The 20628-nt window shown below is 45.6% G+C and overlaps 2 pseudogenes; both read left to right on the top strand.

The window, feature by feature from the left end:
• The first annotated feature begins 1409 nt into the window (after positions 1 to 1409).
• LOC100139712 (serine/threonine-protein kinase PLK1-like) lies at positions 1410 to 18838 on the top strand (annotated as a pseudogene).
• Positions 18425 to 19472, top strand: LOC132342137 (serine/threonine-protein kinase PLK1-like; annotated as a pseudogene).
• The last annotated feature ends 1156 nt before the right edge of the window (positions 19473 to 20628 follow it).

The following is a 20628-nucleotide window of genomic DNA, read 5'->3' as shown; positions in this document are numbered from 1 at the left end:
GCTAGAACTCAAGGCAGAGTTCCTTGAGCTGGAAGGAATAAAGGAGACCCTCACAGAGGAGAGGGCTTTCCTGGTGGCTCAGCTCGTAAAGAACCTACCTGCAATGCGGGAGACCTGGGTTCAATCCCTGGGTTGGGAAGATCCCCTAGAGAAGGGAAAGGCTACCCACTCCAGTACTCTGGCCTGGAAAATTCCATGGACTGTATAGTCCATGGGGTTGCAAAGAGTTGGACATGACTGAGCGACTTTCACTCACTCACAGAGGAGTCCTGGTGGAGGAAAGAAGTTTTGCAGAGTAGAGACAGTGTGAACTTTGTGACCAGATATATCTGTGTTTCAACTTTAGCGCTGCGGCAGCCTGTAGCTAACCTAGCTAAGCATCACGTAAGGGCTTTGAACGGTAGGCATTTAATACTCACAACAGCACTTTAAGGGAAATTATCTTTTTATTTTATGGGAAATGGAACCTCAGTTCAACTCCTTGCCCCTGGAGATGCACCTGAGAGGACCACTGCTGGCCTAGAACTTGATGCTGCCTGGAGGGAGGCCATGCTCTTGACCGTTAGACTCCTACACAAAGATGCTTTCTCTGGGGACGCGATATTTGAGACACCTGTCCTCACTGAGAATGAGTTTCTTAGTTTCATTATCTCTAACATGGAATTAACAATATGCATTTTTCAGAAATTAGAAAGGCTATAAAATTAGAAAATTAGAAAGACTATAAAAAGGCACACGTTAGAGTTTCTTGAAGGTTAAGGGACCTCCTAGACAGAGACCTGCAGAGCCCATGTTTATTACTGCTATTTCTTTTAAATTAAATCTCTTTAAAAAAACATTACCTCAAAACAGAATGGAACAATTTTCGAGTCAGAATAGAACAATTGTGGAGTCTGAATTCATTTCATTTTATATTTTTCCAAATTAAAATCACAGGTATTATAGTTTTCTCATTAAAGCTCTAATACATGTTGATGCATTAATTATGGAAAACAGAAACTGTAAAAAAGTAGAAATGTCTTTATTTCCCACTGCTCAGAGATGACTGCTGTTAAAACAGTTTTTCTTTATTTCCAGTATTTCCTTAATATATATGTTTTAAAAAAAAATAGAATTGGTGTCATATTGCATGCTCCTGTACTATATACCACATTTAAAACACAATGTATCATGGACACTTTACCATGACACCAAATCAATCTTAAAATATGTGAGAATGAATACTTACTTTTCAATTTTCTTTACAAAGTAGTTCATTACTTTCGTAATGAAAAAATATGCTTAAAATCACTCGCTATGTTAAAATATTGTTTTGAGAGGGGTGCACTGCTTTACCCAATGGGTATAGTGTCCTGTATTTTACATCTTGTTCAGGCCAATCGGAGGGGGATAATCCCCCAGCAGTAACCATGACGTATGAAATGGAGCTAGAGATAGTGGATTTTGTGAGGCTTAAATTAGATCAGTTATGCAATGTCTCCAGGACAGTGAGGCCCACAGTGAATGCTAGGTAATGACAGAATCATGTCAGCCAATGACAATGCAAGATGGGCGTTCACAGGGGGTGCCCTGAGAATTGGAGGGTGGCCCTGACAGGGATGTGCTGGAGCCAGCTCTTACAGGCTCTTGAAAGCAACTGTTATCTACTCAAGAACTTTGCATACTGGTGGTAAAGGTTGTAGCTTGAAATCTGTCATAGTAGAAAAATTTATACCACAGAAACTGGAAATCAGCAAAAGGTACAAATCAGGTCTATTTGTCTGTTTGTTTATGCATATAGTTTCTCAGCACAGCGCTGGTAGGAACAACCCAAAGACAAGCTTCGCTGCTTCTCAAAGTGGTGGAGTCCTGCAGAAAATGCTTCTGAGGTCTTGTGTAGCCTTAGTCGATTTTGCAAAAATGGAAACTGATGAGCAGGGGCTGAGATCCTGGTCTGATTTCTCCTGCTTTTAACTGGAAAGAGGAATAGGGAAATAGAAACAACGCAGAACCAAAAGGGCAAACAGAAGAGTTTTGTTTGTGCTCCTAAAACAGAAATAACTGGATTAGAGGATTAAAGTGCAGGAGATGGGGACACTTGTCACCTGGAGTGACTAGGACCTCTTAGTGGAAGTGGATAAGAAATGCACAGTTGGAGAGAAATCCTTGGTTAAGGAGAAGGCCGTGGGACGGAGTTGAAGAATGGATGCACTCAGCAGGCTCGCTTCCATGTCACCAGGCTCAGAGGCACAGGGTCTGGGTGCTGGGAGGGTTCACAGACTACTGTCTCCTCTCTAACCTCCCAGGAGACAGGGGCTGGGCATTGAATTAATCACTAATTGCCAGTGATGTAATCAAGTGTGCATAAGTAATACAACTTCCATAAACATTCTAAACAATGGAGTCCAGGGGAATTCTCTGGCAGTCCAGTGGTTAGGATTTGATTTTCACTACAGGGGTCATGGGTTCAATCTATGGTCGGGGAACTAAGATCCCACAAACTGCATGGCACAGCAAAAACAAAAAACTGAGATTCAGAGAGCTTCTGGGTTGGAGACTGCATCCATATGCCAGGAGGGAGGTATACTGCAAAATCCTTGGGGTCAGAAGAAGCTCCTGTATTCTGGACACTTCCAGACCTTGCCTTCTGTATTTCTTCATTTGGATGTTCATTTGTATCCTTTATAAAAAACAGGTAATATTAAGTAAAACATTCCTCTGAGTTCTGAGAGCCATTTATTGATGGCAAATTTTCAAACCTGAGAAGAAAGAGGTCATGGGAACCTGTGATTTGTAGCCAAGTCAGACAGAAGTGTGGGTAACCTGGGGACATACTAATTGTGAGGCATTTAAGTGGGGGTAAGAGGAGTCTTGGGGGACTGAGCCCTTAATCTCGGGTCTGTACTCACTCCAGGTAGTTAGTGTCAGAATTGCAATAGATTGTAGGATACCTGTTTGGTTTCCACAGAGAACTGGAGAATTGCCTGGTAGGGAAAACCCACACATTTGGTGTCAGAGTGTTATGTGTGGAAACAGATCCCTGTAGCATGAATGCTATTTTATTATTCATATATTCATATATGTGTGCATATGTACATATATATGTGTATTATACATGTATATTACATAATAAGATAAAGCTAGTTTCATTTGGGAAGGGAAATCCCAGCAAAAGCTCACACTGAATGCTTGTTGTGCCAGAAAAGTTCTGACAGAAAAATCAGAAGTTGCCGAGAAGTGATGGCTCTTATTACCTAAATAATAACGTGAATCTGAATAAATTTGAATAAATAAATAAATAATTTGAATAAATCTATTTCATGTCTCTGGGCTCCAATTTCTCACATAAAGTGGAGTTTTCTGCAAATGATCTTTGAGTTTCCTTTCTTTTTCAGAATTCGATGTTCCTGAATTGTTAGCCGTGAGAAAGTCAGCATGTGGTACAAAGGGAGGACACAGGTCCTAGGATCAGACAGCGCTGGACTCAGTACCAAGGCTGTTGTTACCACACAGCTTTGGGCTAAAGAGTTAAACTCTCTAAAAATAAGGTTCCTCATTTGAGAAACGGGAAAATAAAAATGACATAATAAAAACATAAGAATTGATTGGAAAATAAACTTAAAGGACTAAGCATACGTACTAGCAATTTTTTTGATCTGATACTAATTAAGAGACAAACTCTTTTAATACACAAAATAATGTACTCCATATTAATTTCAAAGCTCTGCTTCGTCATCTTAAGGTGAAACTGCTTAAAAATAGGATATGAAACTCAATGGGGTAAAATTAGCAGATGATGAAACAACAGACTATCTTTGCAGTTTTTTTTTCTTTTTCCCCAGAGAGCTCATTTTTGAACAGTTTACTACGGGAACTATTTTATTTTGGAGAGATTTGTCTAAGTTCTTGCAAACAGGTTCTGCTGAATGAAATCTTTCTGGGTTCAGCAAAACCGAGAGGTTTTATTTTCTCCCCTGTGCTAATGCATCACATTTTTCATAAAATTGAAAGGAAAAAAACGTTGTGAGCAGAATTTTATCAACCAGAACATTTTAGAAATACAGAACCTGGGCTTTTGATTTTATATCATAAATCTAGTAAAATGGAGGAAACCATCTTTTCGAAACGCTGCTGCCATCATTTTCTACCTGCAGGTACACATCTTGCCCTGGGAAGAGTGTGTGCATGCTAAGTCCCTTCAGTCATGTCTGACTCTTTGCAACCTCATAGACTGCAGTCCGCCAAGCTCCTCTGTTCATGGGGATTTCTCCAGGCAGGAGTACTGGAGTGGGTTGCCATGCCCTCTTCCCGGGGATCTTCCTGACCCAGGGATCAAACCCTTGTCAATTTTGTCTCCTGCGGTGGCAGGTGGGTTCTTTACCACTAGTGCCACCTGGGAAACCCCTGGGAGGAGAGCTAGTTCATTGCTTAACAATCATAACGATTTCTCTGAGGAATCCCAGCTGCTGCTGAGGACCAGCCTGTCTGAGAATATCCTTAAATGTGAAGTCAGTGACTCAATCAGAACCTGAAATAGTCTTACAGAAAAAATCAGTTAGAAAGTTGCATTGTGCAGACTCGATATTGGATCTTCAGCTTCACTGTATCATTAAAGAAACAATTAAAAAAAAAACTAAAAACAGGGTACACATTGAAGGTACTATTTTAAATTGGCCAAAAGTCATGGTTTGAGTAAAGAAGGAAAATAAACAAGGTGGAAGGATTTGGGATGTGATTATTTTCATGGCGTAACTGTATATTTCACCAAGTACCAGCATGAGGTGTGAAAAAGCAACATTCTTTCTAACTGGGAAGAGATGTTCAGGAAGGCAGGACAATTTTTTTACCCCTGAAGAACTGTGTCTTAGAACTGTCAGTATTGGATTTGCTGTAGTGGAATTTGGCTCTCTGCAATGAATTTCTTCTCCATCAGAGTCTCCCTTGTCTTGCACTGTTTTTAACTTGACCACCAGCCTCTGGCATTGAATGAAAAGCCCCAAACTCATTCAACCAGAGGCTCACAGCATAGAACAAATCATTTGTCTGTTTTTAATGTGTTTCCTTTCCCAGCCCAAATACTCAATTGAAATGACACTGAAAGTATCGATCTGAAAAAGAAAGATAAAGAAGTCAAGGGATTTGCCTTATTTAAAAATGTATCTATAGAGTAGGCAGGGCTGTGGGAAACCAGTTCCTAGCAAATGACTAGGAGATAAAAGATTTTTTGGGTTCAAATTCTAATTTTGTTTTGTTATTATACTAGTAATAGCTAATATAATTATGCCATGTCCAGTTTATAAATTGGTTTAGCGTACATTGGTTTCCTAATTTGACCCTCAAAGCAGCATAATGATACAGACGCTATTATCATCCCCATTTCACAGATGAGAAGACTGAGGCTCTGAGACACTGACATCATCCAGCTTTTTCAGTTAACGAGATGCAATATTTGAAATCAAGCTTGTTCTGACTTCAAATTCCTTGTTCCTGCCAGGCCTTTTCAAGATCTAAAACTATGGGATTCTTGAGCTGAAAGGGAATTTAGAGATCTGCTGGCCAGCTTTTGCCTGATTCTGAAGGATGTTAAATACATTTCCACAAAACAACATTTGGCAAATGCCAAATTAAAAGTTGTTAAGTGGATTTCTTGATCACAGAATGTCCCAGAGCTTTTATTTTGCTGGCTAATCTTGATGCTTTTGCTGATCTTATTTGACAATGAATTTATCTTGGGGTCCATCTACCTAAGAACCACATCATATCAGGGATCTGGGATGAGCTGCCCTCTCTGCTTCTTTATAGAAATAGAATTTCACTTGTTCTGGACTTTTCTTGGAGTCACTCCTATGCCACCTCAAGTTGACCTGGAAGGAAGTGGAAGAATTGAACTTTTAATTGTTATTCAACTGATTGACCATTGGAAACAGGAAGTGGTAATGAAGCGGCAGATTTCTGCCCTCCTGATTCTTTGCGCAAACATCTATTAGTTGTGCTCCAGATTCCAGGGACTGGCTGGGGATCTGTGTGGGAAGCTGGAGAGGACAGCTCCTGCCCTCAGTGTGTTGTTCCCTCATCTGGTGTGTGTTAGTCGCTCAGTCATGTCCGACTCTTTGCGACCCCGTGGGCTGTGGCCCGCCAGGCTCCTCTGTCCGTGGGATTCTCCAGGCAAGAATTCTGGAGTGGGTTGCCATTCCCTTCTCTCATACTCTAGAAGAAGGTGCACACCAATCTCACAAATAATGACAAACATTTGATGAAAGGGGGCACTCGACAGAAGCCCAGAGAGGGCGGTAGCTCATCCTGGTGAAGAAGGATGCAGGGGCAGCTTTGTGCTCCGGTGCCTGCTCTTCCTCTTGGAGGGACAAAGGTCGTATCAGCCCCTTCAGCTGCCCCAGGCGAGGAGGGTGGAGACTGTGTACCCAGCTGACAGAAGGTGTGGACGCCTCCTGGGACCCACCCCAGGGCATTGGCATCTGAGCTCCACAGCTTTCCTGACAGAAAGGAAAAAAAAAAAGATTGAAAATGTCTCAACTCCACATGTCCTATTTTTAATTGATTTTTGCACAGACTCTTCAATCAGGGTATGAATATTTAATTGTCCTGTCAGGTCAGATCCTTCCTGGTCAGACAGTTAAAAATGACTTTGGACAGGGGAGGAAATGAGGTGGTGGAATGGCATGAAATGAGGAAAGGGAGGCATTTGCTCACAGGGGATCAGATCTAAGGACCAAGGAAGGTCCCGAGAAGGGCACCTTGCTCTCTTTGTCTCTGTCTCTCCACGGCACACCGTAGCACCGCAGCCTTTTCCAGAGGCCACAGGGAGTCCCATAAGAGCTTAGACAACACCTAGGCCTGAGGAGAAAGTAGGCGGTTTCTTCAATGAGGAGAAGCCAAGAGGGTGTCCCTGGGGAAGGGTCCAGAGGATGAAGCGTTCATGCTCCTGGTTTTCTAAGTTTGTGAGGAACTGATCGGTGTTTTGACTCCAGGCTTCACCCTAACCCGGGTGGAACCTGGCCGCACACATCTTTCTTTGAGAAATGGTGTCTCTCTTGGCTGCCCAGCGTCACAGAAGCTGAGAAAAATGGCCCAGGAACTATTTCAGATGAACACACTCTCACAGGCAGTGAATAAACGTCTCAATGTGACTTGTTCCAAGAGACTATTAATAGGCAGGTGATGAGAGGGATGGGAGAACTGAATTTCATTCCGTTTTGGACTCTTGTTTTATGCATACCTCTTTTTCACCGACACAGAAATGAAGTCCAGAGGCACAGAGAGAAGGTGGCCACCTCCCACTCCTCTCCCAGCAGCGCACTCACTGAGGGTCCCATCACAGTCCTTTCGGACCACCGCTCAGGCCTTTGCTGAACACAAGCCTCCCAGGTCCAGACAGTCACAGAACAGCAAGAGGAGGTGACGCCTTGAGTCATATTCATATTCACTTTGACATCGCCATTGCCTCTCTGTGCATCTGCGTGGTCTGAAGAAGGGAGTCTCGTTCAGGAAACACCTGCTGGAAGGAGGGCTTTGGAAATGCCCAGGTGTGTCTGGTTGTCTTAGCAGTGGGCTGGGGGTGATCTCAGCGCTTATTGGGGAAAGGGCAGAGATGCTAAACAGATTGAAATTCTCTGGCTGGTGTCCCCAACCAAGAACTGCCCCTGCCCTGCATGACTGCTGGGGGCCGTCTGTGCATTCTCCGTGGAGGATGTATTTGGAATGGTCTCAGAGTACATCTGAACTCCATTTCACTCATCAGCACAAAGTATTTGTTTCAAGTTTTCAAACTTGAAGCATGACATTTTCTAGGAAACCTTGATTTAAAAAAAAATAAGTCTTTTATATTTACTCAGATATGTCTTTTATATTTACCATTTCCAATGCTCTTTAAAAAATTTATTTTTATTTATTTGGCCGTGTCGGGTCTTAATTGCTGCTTATGCAATCTTCAGTTGCGGCAGGTGGGATCTAGTTCCCTGATCAGGGATTGAACCCGGGCCTCCTGTATTGGAAGCACAGAGTCTTAGCCACTGGACCACCAGGGGAGTCCCCAGGAAAACTTGATTTTAATGGCTGTGGAAAATCAAGGAAAGACAGAATTTTGTGTTTTGGGGGGCTTTACCAAGAATTGTTCACCTTTACCAAGAGTTGTCCACCTCCTTTTGGAATCAGATCCCTGATGGCAGTGACGTGTGGTGTTTGTTATCAAAACCACATAGCTGTGGCAGTCTGCATCTGCAGCTGCCAGATTTCCCCGCCAGAGGACCTGAGTACCTCCTGTTGGCTCCTGATGGAGTTGCACCAAACCTCTGAATACGGAAACACATAGGATGTTATTCTAAGTGACTCTGACTTTATTTTGCCTTTGTATTACATTAGGGCATTATACTGATTTTTAAAATGGTGTGTGGTATTAGTTTAATTTAATATCAAATTTAATTATTAGTTTTTATCATTAATTAATTAGTTGATTACTATTTAATATTTGTTTAATTTCAGGAATGTAGAGGGGATATTGTGGAATGTTTGTTGTGGGGAAGACATTGGGTCTGTTCCAGGTCCTAAACCTGGGGTGAAATGTCTGACTTAGGCTTTAAAACAGGACAGACTTCTGAGAGACAAGCCAGGCAGACGGATCATCAGCCATGGGACTTCCTGAGTCTTGTGTTCTGTTCGGAGGCTAAAATGCTTCTGCAAACGTAAGTGTCTGCAAGGATCAGGCAGTTCATGGGAAAGAGTAAAGAAGCAGAAAAACAAGAGTTGAAGGGCCTTGGCAGGGGCATTGGCTCCTGGCCTCACTGGACGCTGGGGGTCTGTGCCTACTGACTGTGGCCCCACAGGGTTGCAGGCATAGGATTGCTAGATTTTCCATGTTTGTAGTGGAAGCTAGAAACCTGACATGCTGTCCGTCATATTAAGGCTAGGTAAGACTGGGTAGCTCTAACAAAGAGAGCTTAAGGGACGTGGATGTGGATTTCTTTTGCAGGTCATGATCAAAGCAGAGAGACAGCCTCGTGTGGCCAGGAGCAGAGGGACAAGGGCGTGGAGGAGAGTATGAGCAGCAACATGAAGACCCAGATCTGGAAGGCCCAACTCTTCCTCTGTTCCACACGTATATGGCCTCTGCTTGGTGGGGAAAGGTCATTTTTAGCTGGGCAGCTATTTCACGGCTGTACCACTGACCATCTCTGCCCATATACTTACCCCAGGCACTTAAGGTATGACACATAGGTCAGTCCCCTGCAGACCACGATGCTGAACTTGACTCGAAGACTCCCAGCCCGGCCCTGCTGGAACTCACTGTTTAGTTGTAGATTTAAGTTAAACAGCTGGAGAAACCATTCAGACTAGAGGAGGAAGGAGGAAGACAGGTGGGCCAAGGTGTTGAAGTTGGTGGAAGGGTGGCATCCTCAGAGCAGACGCACATAGTGGGGACAGCTTGGAGGACAGAAGCCCACAGACCTTGAACACAGGCATGGGAGGTTTCATTCAGGTTATCTGTCTTAGCTCCACTGGCCTGGCAAACGCCTCTCAGGCCAGCCTAAGTGCTCCTCTTCTACGTGCCTGGCACCACGCCGATCGCACGTATTATTTTCCTTGTCTATTTTTGTCTTCCCATCTAGACTGCAATTCTGTTTTGTTCACTTTTATATCCCCAGGGTCTTGCAGAGTAATTATTAATAGTAGAGTAGGTGCTCAACAAATCCTTGATGAATGACTGAAAAAAATCCTGTCATCAGTGGATAATGAATTCATCCTTCCGAGTCAGTGCTAGGAACCATCACGGTGCTTTGTTAAGAAGACTAATCTGGCCCTGGAGGAAGGTATGGCAACCCACTCCAGTATGCTTGCCTGGAAAATCCTAGGAACAGAGGAGCCTGATGGGCTACAGTTACAGGTTCGCAAAGGAGTCAGACATGAATTAGGGACTAAACAACACAACAAGAGGACTAATCTGGGACTTCCCTGGTGGTTCGGGGTTAAGACTCCATTCTTCCACTGCAGAGGGGCATGGGTTTGATCCCTGGTCCCCCAGTTGGAGACGTTCCACATGCAGTGGAACCAAAGAGAAAAAGCAAACTAATCTTGTTATCATGTTCAGAAGGCCAGAATCAGCAGGCCAAAGACACCATGGGTTTCATGGGGAAGTACTCTGGGATGGAGGGCAGAGATGTCCTGTGGGAAGGGATGGGCTTCAAAAGGCTGATGGGCTGGAGGTGTCTGCACAGGGAGCCGAGAACTGGAAACTCCCGCTTCTGGATTTCTATTTCTTTCCTAGTCTAGAGTTAGCAGGCTTAGCTGAGGTGCTAGTCACTAACGCAGGGCCTGAGTGGAGGAGACAGCAGTGAGCAGCAAACCCTTCAGGGTTCTGTGTCCTATGAAATTGAATTAAAATAGAAATTCTAGGGGAGGCTTCCTGGATGAGGGAGCATTTATGATGGGCTTTGAGATATGCAGAAAATGAAGGTTCTGAAAATGCACATGAGCTTTGTTAATTTGCCAAGAACCTAGCAAGAGTCTAATAAATATTTTTATGAATGAAAAAAATAAATTAAGAAATGGGCAGATAGCTATGGTTTGTACTAGTCTTTCTGGAAGAACGGCTGGGGGTTCCTCTCAAGGTGGGAAACTTTTGTTGCTGTATCAGGCCTTGGCCACTCAAGCCCATTGAAGGAAGCCCATTGATCTTTGAGGAATAAGATTCTGTTGTATCGTGTAGTCTGTGCACGGGCTGGAAAAGAATTTCCAGACATGAAGCAGAACGAGAGGAAAATAGAGTTTATTAGAGTGGGAAATGCTGCTAGAATGGTGGGCCAGCTCAAAGGAGAGGCGTCCCCTCTTGAGGCCTAGTAGCCAATTTTTATAGCCTCATGACAAAATTCCTACTGGAAGGGTGGCATTAGGTGATTGGTGAGGAACCAGAGATCAAATTGCCAACATCCACTGGATCATGGAAAAAGCAAGAGAGTTCCAGAAAAACATCTATTTCTGCTTTATTGACTATGCCAAAGCCTTTGACTGTGTGGATCACAATAAACTGTGGAAAATTCTGAAAGAGATGGGAATATCAGACCACCTGATCTGCCTCTTGAGAAATCTGTTTGCAGGTCAGGAAGCAACAGTTAGAACTGGACATGGAACAACAGACTGGTTCCTAATAGGAAAAGGAGTATGTCAAGGCTGTATATTGTCATCCTGTTTATTTAACTTATATGCAGAGTACATCATGAGAAACGCTGGACTGTAAGAAACACAAGCTGGAATCAAGATTGCCGGGAGAAATATCAATAACCTCAGATATGCAGATGACACCACCCTTATGGCAGAAAGTGAAGAGGAACTCAAAAGCCTCTTGCTGAAAGTGAAAGAGGAGAGTGAAAAAGTTGGCTTAAAGCTCAACATTCAGAAAACGAAGATCATGGCATCCGGTCCCATCACTTCATGGGAAATAGATGGGGAAACAGTGGAAACAGTGTCAGACTTTATTTTTCTGGGCTCCAAAATCACTGCAGATGGTGTCTGCAGCCATGAAATTAAAAGATGCTTACTCCTTGGAAGGAAAGTTATGTCCAACCTAGATAGCATATTCAAAAGCAGAGACATTACTTTGCCAACAAAGGTTCGTCTAGTCAAGGCTATGGTTTTTCCTGTGGTCATGTATGGATGTGAGAGTTGGGCTGTGAAGAAGGCTGAGTGCCGTAAGAATTGATGCTTTTGAACTGTGGTGTTGGAGAAGACTCTTGAGAGTCCCTTGGACTGCAAGGAGATCCAACCAGTCCATTCTGAAGGAGATCAGCCCTGGGATTTCTTTGGAAGGACTGATGCTAAAGCTGAAACTCCAGTACTTTGGCCACCTCATGCAAAGAGTTGACTCATTGGAAAAGACTCTGATGCTGGGAGGGATTGGGGGCAAGAGGAGAAGGGGACGACAGAGGATGAGATGGCTGGATGGCATCACTGACTCGATGGACGTGAGTCTGAGTGAACTCTGGGAATTGGTGATGGACAGGGAGGCCTGGCGTGCTGCAATTCATGGGGTCACAAAGAGTCGGACACGACTGAGCAACTGATCTGATCTGAAGGATGCTATAGGGTGGGTAATAGGGCAGGTATTTTACTTAATATAGGGTGGGGGAACTGGCTGGTTTAGATCAGGAGGCTCATGGTAACAGTTGCTATGGGGCCTGGTTAATTCCAGAAATTTTTGTCTTGTGACCTTGCTCTAAGGCTCCACACCTGTGACCTTGGTCTAAGCCTTCACACCTGTGACCTTGGTGTAAGTTTCCATGCCTGTGACCTTGGTCTAAGGCTTCACACCTGTGACCTTGGGCTAAGGCTCCACACCTGTGACCTTGGGCTAAGCCTTCACACCTGTGACCTTGGTCTAAGGCTCCACACCTGTGATCTTGGTACAGGGCTCCACATGCTGGATATGAGGCGGGGGGGAGGGGGAGGGGTTCCAGGAGAAGTCAAGTCAGCCCTTCCCTGGACCAGTGATCAAGAAAACACCAAGCAGGTGGCAGGCCCTGTGGCCCAGGATCGACCTGGCTGCTGACCTTGCCAGTCACCCTCGCCAGCCTGGGGAGGCTCCCGCAGCCCCAGGGACTGGCAGGCCGCCCCAGCATCCACTGTCTCATCCCCAGGGCTGTGAAAGAAAGACACAGGTCTTCCATTGTGTGCAAGGGAGTGTGGCTGTGGGCGGGGAGCCTCAGACAGAGCATGTGGTGGGGGGGATAGGCTCCCTAATGAAACAAAGGCTTGACTGTTAGAGGATCCCTCGCCGAGTCATGCATTTGGATTGTGAGGCTTGGGTTAAGGAAAGAGCTTTCTCTGCAAGCACAACAGATGCCTGGAAGTGACGTGCCCGCTCCAGATGCTTGTGGGAGGCAAGACTGAAAGCCCCAGCGTGGCTAGTGGTCAGGGCCACCGCACTGCCAAGCAGGTCTTGGGAGCTGAAGGTGAGGAAGGGTTGGGCTTGGTTTCAGGGCTTAGAGAAGGAGGCTCTGAAGGTGGCTGGAGGTGAAGGGGACACAGAGGAAGATCATGCTGAAGGAGAACTAGAGGGGAGCTCAGCTCTGTCCTCTGTGATGGCCTGGGGGGTGAGATGGTGAGTGGGAGGGCGGGGTTATATGCATACATGCAGCTGATTCACGCTGTTGTACAGCAGAAACTAATACAACGTTGTAAAGCAATTATTCTCCAATTTAAAAAATTCAAGTTTTACCATCTAGCCCTTGACCTTGCCTAAGACATTTTGCTTCTTTGTGTCCTCTTTTCTGCACCTGTGCTGCCCTGGCCCAGGGTTGGTGGGGGTGGTGGGGCAGCTGGACGTGTCAAGAGGCACAGAGTCCCACACCCTTTGAAGGGCTAAGGTGTCAGTGATTCTGATTTCCTTGAACTTCATAAGTATATCATGGATACTCAACAGACACAGCACAGTAACTCTGGCTCAGAGATTCCCCTCTTCTGGAATTCTATTCTCTACCAAGGTCAAGGGGTCCTCAGATAACCTAAGGGAGCAATGATTTGCCTTTCCACAGCTTCTTGGATCGATTAGAAATAATAAAAGTTTGGGCCTAAGAATTAAAAAATTGGGATGGATCTAAAATACTTTGCTCCCAAATATCTTATTCTTTCAAAGATGATGATTCCAATAATTGAGATTCTGAGTGAGACTGAAAAATGTTTGGTGGGAAAAAGATAAGATTTCTTTGCAGAACAATAGATTAAGTGTTTTTAAAACAAATGACAACCACAAAGTTAAAAATTCCAAAGTTACCTCCTGAATTAATCAACCAAGGAAGCTGACATTTCCATTATTCTGATGTTAGCAAGACTTTTAAGTGTGAATATCTCAGAAATATTAGAATGTCATATTTTCAAGGAACTTTTTTTCTTTTTTGGTCAAGCCATAAGCCTTGTGGGATCTTAGTTCCCTGACCAGAGATTGACCCCATGCCCTCAGCAGTGAAAAGGCAGAGTTCTGACCACTGGACTACCAGGGAATTCCCACAAGAGACTTTTAAAGGTGAACTTAGCCCAACATACACACTTGACAGGTGAAGAAACCAAATCCCAGAAGAGAGGCTACAGTAAGACACGAAAAATGTGGATTCAGAGTTTGCCTTCTCCTGTGCTGATTGCAGATGTGATGTCAGCGTGTCCATACCTGGCACCTGGCTGCCGGGGACACCTGCAAGACTGCCGTGGGGTGATGTGTGGTTTGATTTTCCTCTGCATCTCGTCCTTTGGGAGGACACTCCTCTTCTTCTAGATCTGGCAGTCAAGGTGTTGTTCATCATGGGAGGGCCCTTGACTCGGGCTGGTCAATAGTGACAGAGATTGTTCTGGAGTGGGCATGTGATCCAAAGCAGAACTCATGAAAGTTTTTTCTTGGGATTTTTATATGGATTGACCCAAAGCTTCCGAGGCCATGTAAGCATGCTTCCCCGACTGCAAAGAGGAGGTATATGAAGTAGGAGAGAATAACGTTACTCTGGGAGGAAGAAAACCTAAAATTAGATAGACAGTTGATAGATGATAGATACATACCTAAGTGTACACACACACACAAACACACACACACACACACATGCAGAGAAACCTAGAAAGAACCAGCTCCTGCACTTGATAGTTCTTTTGCTCGAGCTAGTTTGTCATTATTTTTATTATTTATTTTGGCCGTGCTACCTGGTTTGCAGGACCTTAGTTCCCAGACCAGGGATAGAACCTGTACCCCTTGTAGTGAAAGCACAGAGTCCTAACCACTGGACTGCAGGGGAATTCCCTACTTGAGCTGGTTTACATTAAGCTTCTGTCATATGCAAACAAAAAAAAAAACTTGTAATCAATACAATAGAAACACACAGCCCTGTGACTTTTTGAAAAAATTATTTATTTTTTTAATTGAAGGATAATTTGCTTTACAGAATTTTGTTGTTTTCTGTCAAACATCAGCATGAATCAGTTGGCCCTATGACTTCATCTCATCCTCTGTCATCCCCTTCTCCTCCTACCTTCAATCTTTCCCAGCATCAGGGTCTTTTCCAATGAGGTGGCTCTTCCCATCAGGTGGCTAAAGTATTGGAGCTTCAGTTTCAGTATCAGTCCTTCCAATGAATATTCAGAGCTAATTTCCTTTAGGATTGACTGTTTTGATCTCCTTGCGGATTAAGGGACTCTCAAGAGTCTTCTCCAACACCACAGTTCGAAAGCATCAGTTCCTCAGTACTCAGCCTTCTTTGTCCAACTCTCACATTCATACATGACTTTGACTAGATGGACCTTTGTTGGCAAAGTAATGTCTCTGCTTTTTAACACACTGTCCAGGTTTGTCATAGCTTTTCTTCCAAGGAGCAAGTGTCTTTTAATTTCATGGCTGCAGTCACCATCCACAGTGATTTTGGAGCCCAAGAAAATAAAGAAATGTAAATAGAATCCCTCTCCTCACCTAGAATGTCTTCCCTGGGACTTGGCACTAGGGACCTTTACTGTTGACCACATCCTTCTTTTGTCTATTTAAAAACATTGAGACAATCTATTAAAAATATATACACATTTTGAAAAGTTACAGCATCCAGCAGCCATATGCAACTGTTGATTTGGCCACAAGACAGTGATGATGCATAGGCTTTATTGTGTTCTGCTGCTCACTTTATGCATTATTTAGAAACACACAAAAAATGGCCATCTTCATTGTGGTAATGGCTGTATAACACTCCTCCATGTTATATGGCAGTTTATTAAATGTTCAACATTTTAAAAAAAGAACACCTAGGTGGTCTTCTGCTTTTTCATTGTTTAGTCGCTAAGTCGTGTCTCCTCTTTGCAACATCGTGGACAGTAGCCTGCCAGGCTCCTCTGTCCATGGGATTCTCCATGGCAAGTCTAGTGGAGTGGGTTGCCATTTCCTTCTCCAGGGGATCTTCTTGACCAAAGGATCAAAGCTGTGTCTCCTACACTGGTAGGTGGATTCTTTACCACTGAGCCACAAGGGAAGCTGTCTTCTGCTGCTTTTCTGCAAAATTTTCTTTAAATTTATTTTCAGGTAAAATGTTGGGCTACTTCCAACAAGTTCCCTGGAAACTGCACATCTGTGCTTGCCTTTGTCAATGTCATCCTTTCTGCCCGTGGAATCTCTTGCTCCTTTCCTTTTCAGTCCTTTTTTGGTTAACTTGTTTATACTTTAAAAGCCCTGCTCTGACACTCTCTTGTTGGTTTGTTCTTCTTTTATCAAGAATTTACTGAACCTAGTGCTGTGCTTGGAGCTGGGCTATGACAAGGAACATGACTTTAATTCATTCATTCCCCAACAGGTATTTCTTGAAGGTCTACGATGTGCCAGCGGCAGTGTTAGGTACAGGAAATCCAGTAGTGAGTAAGCTGAGGTCCCTGCCCTTGTGAAGCTTAGATTACACTGGGAGAAAAAAGGCAGAATTCATTAAGGAGTGGGAAGTGTTCTCCAGTCATTTATTTCCATCCATCTCAATAGCTCTTTCTTACCCGTGTTTCCGACTAGACTGAAGAACGTGAGGAGAGAGGCTGTGTCCTTCACTTCATGGATCTGCGGGGCAACGCTGTACTACTGCGCTGAAGTGGGTACCTCTGGTGACAAAAAAACACCCAGAGTGTGTTTTGTCCTTTAGAGGAAAGGCAGTTTCCTCCTTCAGGAGAACCGTGTCTATGTCTGTGATAGCTGAAAACCTCACAACTCAAACCCAAGAGAAGCTGTTTCGGGTATTCCCAAATAGTCACTTTCCCTTCCTTTGTCAAGAGCAAAGCTCATTTGATTTAGGAAAAGTGGTCTCATTCATGGCCCAAGCACACCACAGGCCCCAGGAGGAGCATATTTGGGGAAGGGCCCAGAAAAAGCCAGGGAGAGGCTTTCTGGAAGCACTGACCCCACTAGTAGGGAGTCTTCTAGATGGAATATCCAGAGCGGGGGCCACGACTGCCATGCAGCCAGCATCCCTGGGACCACCCTTAGAACACCAGCCCGTCAGCTGCCGAATTGTGGCCTTTTCTTTACACTGTGAATTGTTAGCAGTTTCTAAATAGACCGTTCATTTTTCCTTTTAGCACAGAAGGGTCTCAGAACTCCGAATACCACGAGGGGCTTGAATGTTTCAACTCAAAACATTCCCCAAACCGCAGCCCTCGGGTGAGATGCAGAGCTAGCCAAGGCTTTGGAGGAAAAACAACTGCCCACCAGCCTGGAAACCACTGGGTACACAGGCAGCTGGGTCAGCTTGCTCCCAGAGGCTGGGAGACTGCGTTTTTACTGGTCAGAGTTAATCTGATAAAACCACCTTCCCTTGACTTCCCCTCTGCTGGAGGAAGCAAACCCAGTCTGGGGGCTGGATGCTGAGTGTGTGGGGCGTGGGGTGTGGGGCATGGGACCAGGCTGCGCAGGGTACCTGGAGAACCCAAGCCACTGCTGCCTCGCGTCTTCCTCCCCAATAGTGGGAGGGAAAAAAAAAAAAAAAAAGGAGAGAAAGAGTGAGAAGAGCTTTTATAACATTCTCACGGCAGCATTTGATTCAGGGAGAAGCCTAATAGCGCCAAACCGCTGCTCAGACCCTGCATAGTCGGAGGAACAGCTCCCAGGAACACACGAGAGGTGGCGCTGCAGAGAGGCTGGCTGGGGCACCAGCCCACCCGGGGAAAGACTGGATCCTTGGAGTTGAGGCTCCCAAGGCCCCTATGGACATCCAGTGGGTAAAAGAGATCCCAGAAGGCCTAATGGACCCATGCAGTGGGCTGCGCAATCTCCCAGGCCGCTTTCTAGGGGAAAAGCAGCTTCGCCAAGTGCTGTGACATCTCTATCTTGATGAAGACCCCAAGGAGGCATTTGCGAGCAAGATCTACCTAAGTCGCTGCAGCTCAGGCCGCACCAGAGGGTGACGATGACCTGGGAGAGGTCTATTCACTGCCCCTTTGCCTGCCAGCATCTAGTCTGAGGCTTCCACAGCTTTTTTGAGGATGTGAACTTCATGTTGGTCATGTTGGGGCTCTGCTGCTGGAGATCTCTCTTGGAGCTACATCAGTGGAGGAAATCCATAAGCCAGGACGAGACCCGCTGCTACCTGAGGCAGATAGTCCTTGAAAGTGAAAGTGAAAGTGAAGTCGCTCAGTTGTGTCCAACTCTTTGTGACCCCATGGACTGTAGCCTACAACACTCCTCTGTCCATAGGATTTTCCAGGCAAGAGTACTGGAGTGGGTTGCCATTTTCTTCTCCAGAGGATCTTCCCAACCCAGGGATCGAACCTGGGTCTCCCACATTGTAGCCAGATGCTTTACCATCTGAGACACCGGGGAAGTCTATGCAGTCAAGATAGTCCTTGACTGCACCCAAACCAGGTTGTTCACCAGGATCTCAAGCTGGGCAGAGTCTTCCTGAATGAGGATGTGGAGGTGAAAATAGGAGATTTGGACTGGCAACCAAAGATGAATATGTTGGGGAGCAGAAGAGCCTATCTAAATACCTAGTGCTTCCCTAGTAGCTCAGTGGTAAAGAATTTGCCTCCCAATGCAGGAGACCTGAGTTTGATCCCTGGGTTGGGCAGATCCCCTGGAGAAGGAAATGGCAACCCACTCCAGTATTCTTCCCTGGGAAATCCCATGGATGGAGAAGGCAAAGAGTCGGATGCTACTTAGCGACTAAACAACAGATTCCTGAGGTGTAAGCAAGAAAAGGCAGCATTTCTAGGTGGTCGTGGGGTCCACTGGGTACGTCATGTTAGTAAGGGCAGCTCACCTTTGAGATCTCTTGCCTAAAACTTACTGACTTCTGGATCAAGAAGAATGAATGCACTGTTCCCAAGCACATAATTGCCTCTTCCAGAAGATGCTGTAGGCAGACGCCACTGGTCACCTGACCGTTCATGAGCAGCTCAAGACCAGTTTTTCTGGCTACGTCCCAGCCGATCCCCCATTACCTGCCCCCACTATTCCACGAAGATTTTCAATCACTCCCAGCAGACTAGACCCTGGGAACAGGAAGCCTCTCACAGTCCTCAAAAAGGCCTGGAGAACCCTGTGCCTAAGACTCTCTGGGAAAAAGAGGAACCAATGGTCCAGGAGATCAGAGAAGCGGTCAAGTGCCACCTTGGTGACATGTTGTATTGGCCGCGAAGCGTGAATGCCTCCAAGCCCTCTGAGAAGGAACTGGTCAGGCAGGAGGAGGCTGAGGATTCTGCCAGCATCACCATCTTCTGAGTCAGCAAAGTGGGGAGACTACTTGGACAAGTGCAGCCTTGGGAGTCAGCCGTGTGACCGAGTGTGGGGGTGTTCTCCAATGACTGGACTCATCTCGTCCCCTAGCCTGTTGGTGTCTGTCTGCAGTAAACAGAGTGTGATGGTGCAGTGCTCCACCTCACCGCTGAGTTCCCATCCCAACTCCTCCATGAAGATCACGCTCCACGTATTTCCAAAACTCCATGAGTGGACTCTTGCTGAAGGTGGGCACCCGTGGGAAGGTATTGGACTAGTCTAGCTACCTGCGTACCTGATTTTGCATACACAGCACCATCACCCTGCACTCAGTAATGGCTGGGTGCAAATTGGCATCTCCCAGGACCATAGCAAACTCATCCCGTGTCCAGCGTGGCAGCTGTCACTACAGCAACTAGAAGCTGGGTTTCCCAAGAACTGTCCGAACCTCCTGGAGTAGTGCAGCTGCTCCAAGGGTCTGACCGGTCGGCTCCACCATGTCCTTCCGTGGTGAACAAGTTGCTGAGCTCTGGCTTGGCCTCTAACCACCTCAGGACCTCCTCACAGCTCCTCCCCTGGGACTTGTGCCCCTCCTCGCCCTCACCGGCACCTTGGGCCCCTATGGATTAGCTCCCATTGTGCTGGTTTTGTGTGTGTGTGTGTGTGTGTGTGTGTGTGAGAGAGAGAGAGATTCCCCCAATCCCCAAACCTGGCAGCTAAAAAGAGAGTATGTCGTCATTACAAGTGGGGTTTGCTGTATACATTATTTTCGTACATGTTGAGTTGTAGGTTCTACGGCCATATGAATTGTACGGAATACTGCTATAGAATTCAGGACTGTTTTTCTTTGGCTTTATACATGTTAAACACGTGTGAATCTTTCCAAAAAGCTATGGGGAGTGCTGATTGGCTACTAGTTTTCACGTGCTGATGGCTCAGCCAATCGGCAGCAAGGATTGATTACTCCTGCGGTGCCCCGTGGAAGTGGCTGTGTGGGTAGATGGGAGGTCTACCTTCGCTGGGTCTTAGCCCAGTATGTCAAGTAACAGTGGTAAGCAAATTCAGTGACAACACATTATTAATAAGTTCTTAAAGTGCCTTTCATAAAAGGCACTCCGTCTGCTGAGAGCAGCAGGGCCCCCTGTGCTGGTAGGGCCCGGAGAATGCTGGGCTGACCCTGTCATGAGGACAGGTCTCTCAGGACTGGTCTTGGGGGAAGATTATGGAACTTGTGCGACCTCCTTTGAATGATACGCTGACTCCAGATTATCTAGCTGGCATGCAGAAAAGCTGGGAAGGTAAGTGGAAAGCTTGGGAAAGCAGAGAGGGGGAAAGAGAGACAGGGCGAGAGAGGGAGGGAGAGAGAAGAAAGGAGGAAGGAGAAAAGAAAAGAAAGGAACCCGCAGGGGTAGGTGCTGTGCAGGAAGGGCTGCCTGGGG

This window comes from Bos taurus, chromosome 16 (genome assembly GCF_002263795.3).
Source record: "Bos taurus isolate L1 Dominette 01449 registration number 42190680 breed Hereford chromosome 16, ARS-UCD2.0, whole genome shotgun sequence".
Taxonomy (NCBI): domain Eukaryota; kingdom Metazoa; phylum Chordata; class Mammalia; order Artiodactyla; family Bovidae; genus Bos; species Bos taurus.
The sequence above is the reverse complement of the archived record's forward strand: the minus strand, read 5'-3'. Positions and strand labels throughout refer to the sequence as shown.